The following is a 2,446-nucleotide window of genomic DNA, read 5'->3' on the forward strand; positions in this document are numbered from 1 at the left end:
AAGGTCCCAGCCAACTGGAGGAGATTTAACAGCCCGCGTGGGTTCCAGGGGTAGAAACGCTATGTACTAAAGAAAGGGAGGGTGTTATTTGAGGGACACAAAGGGGTACAAAGACCACGAGGAGTAAATGTTCAGAAATGAAGGCCCTGACCCTGAGACCAGCAATGCTGAGGAACAGCTCCTCCAGCGCACCAAGACAGATGCCTCTTTGCAGGGGAATGCACACAACTGCAGTGCATGAGCAATAAGGAACAGCTCTGTGCAGACAGGAGCCCAGACAAAGCAGCCCTGTCTGCCAGTGCAGATGTAGTCAAGGGTTGGTGGTGCATGCACCTGTCAGGGTTAAACACCCCCCCGAGGACAAGGCCCCCTGGTCCCTGCAGCCATGAGAAGGCACCACTCTGAAGGGATGCTGGGTCCGTTTGTGCACCTGCCTAGCTTCCAGGACTCCCTGCTCCAAGGCTTGGCCTATTTGGCCCCGCTGATGTTATTCTGCAAGGGAGCTCTCACTGTTAGGAAGCCTGCAAGCAACACCAGGCCTGTGTAGCAAGGTTTCTCTGATACTACCGGGGCCTGCACTGCCACAGCTCCCAGCTACGCTCACCAGGGATAAACAGCACAGGAATCTGCAGCTCCCAAACCACAGGCATCCACCACCGGAGCTAACTAGGCATCTTCCTTGGCTGTCAGAGGTTGGCGGGTTCCTTCTGCAGGGCCTTTCGGGGTTCCTGTTGGGACTCTCAGCTCCAGCTCTCAAGCAGGTCACTTTTGGCCAGCAGAGGGCAACAGTAACACGCACAAAGCCACACAAGGACACAGGGATGACACACAGCTGGCCCTCTGGTTTGGGTTTGGTGGCTTCCCCAGCTGCAGGGGAGTGGGGAGTCAGGTGCTCTTTGAGACATTGGGTAAGGCTGGCCAGTGAAAGCAGCAGGGTGTGGTCAGGAAGGAGGAAGGATGGAGTCTGACTGGGGCTAGGGCAGTCCTGTGTGCTACTGCTGAGAGTCCCAGAGGTTCAGTCCAAGGATGAAATAAGTGGTTTCAGAGGAGTCTGGGTGGTTGCCCTTTGCCATGCTGCTAAAGGACTCAACCTTGGAGTAATTCCTGAACCCTTATGGGGTGATCTGGATGGACAGCAGGTGTTTCCAAAAGGCCAAGTCTATAGAAAACTAATGCTCCGTGCTGACGTACCCAAGGCTGTAGTTAGCAACAGCAGATCCAGACTCCTACAATGGCTGGTCTTCTGTCATCTTCCTCCAACCACAGCAAACCCAGGGAAACGCTATTTGTCCTCAGAGAGGTGCTATGGGTCTGCTACTTCTCAGCAAAGTCTGAAGGACAGGCCTTGACAGTTAGGGACATCTAGGCTTGCACTAAGAAGGACAAAACAAATCTGCGTTTCCTTGTAAGGAATTGCTCTCCCAACAAATTCAGGGCCAAATCCCTAGCTAGTGTAAGTAGCATAACCCCACTGAAGCCAATGGTGCCACACTGGTTCACAACAGCTGGGATTTGGCCCTAACACACTGAACACCAGGATGTGGGTTTTCTGCTAACCTTAGTCGGCGAGTGCCCAGACATCTAAGAATCCCTCCCGCTTTACCAGGTAGGATGTTGGCAGGTCAGGCCAAGTGGATACTGAGCTGTGACGTGGAATATGCTAGACCAGTTATGCCACTGGAACGTGCTAGGAGACAAAGGGAGAGGCTTGTAATGCTGGGGCTTAGACAGCAGCAGATCCACTGGGACCGACAATCACGGGGAAGTGGTTTGCCAAGTACAGCTCAGGGCACTTTCCTTGAAGTCAGGGGAGCTGCACCAGTTTACACACCCTGGAATTTCAGTCCACAAAGCTGTGCCAAAACTATAGAGCCAGCCCATGTCTTCCCCTTTACTTCATCTGTCAGTGTGAGGCGTGAAATCAAATGTGCTTTTCCAGTGCGGATGTCACGCCTGTACATTCTGACTTTCACCGAGCAGAGAGAGCAGAGCCCAGCAGCTCAGTTTCTTTTTCCGCATTTTCATTCACCAGCTGAAGCAACGTTGCCATGTTTGGATTGCCCAAATGGCAAGGGAATCCTAACATTCAGATGAAAATGTGGATTCATTAAAATGATATATATATAGAGAGAGAGAGAGAGAGAGAGAGAGAGAGAGAGAGAGTGTGTATGTGAAAAATTCTATTACTGGTAAGACTCTTTCTTTCTTTCTTTCTTTCTTGCCTATATTTTGAGTCTGAACCACATATCAGAATAACTGGTATCAGCCTCTTTAAGCTTCATTCTGAATCCTGAAGTTTGTTTAGCTGAGATGAAGCTTATAGCAAATGCTGATGAGCTCCAGGGTAGGGGTATTCTTGGGCTGGTGGCCAAACTTTACGATCTATGGCTCCGTGTGTTGAGTGCCCCTTGAAAGGGGTTGAAAGGAAGCTTGATTTCCCTACCAG

At 51.0% G+C, this 2,446-nt stretch overlaps 2 protein-coding genes across 2 annotated transcripts in view; one reads left to right on the forward strand and one right to left on the reverse strand.

The window, feature by feature from the left end:
* LOC102374233 (CMRF35-like molecule 8) overlaps positions 1-2,446 on the reverse strand; it is a 64,769-nt gene that overhangs the window by 46,793 nt on the left and 15,530 nt on the right. The window lies entirely within an intron of this gene.
* Positions 1-2,446, forward strand: part of SLC26A9 (solute carrier family 26 member 9) — a 58,489-nt gene that overhangs the window by 1,080 nt on the left and 54,963 nt on the right. The gene's annotated exons all lie outside the window — the stretch shown is intronic.

The sequence above is a fragment of the Alligator sinensis genome, unplaced genomic scaffold, assembly GCF_000455745.1.
Source record: "Alligator sinensis unplaced genomic scaffold, ASM45574v1 scaffold1322_1, whole genome shotgun sequence".
NCBI lineage: Eukaryota > Metazoa > Chordata > Crocodylia > Alligatoridae > Alligator > Alligator sinensis.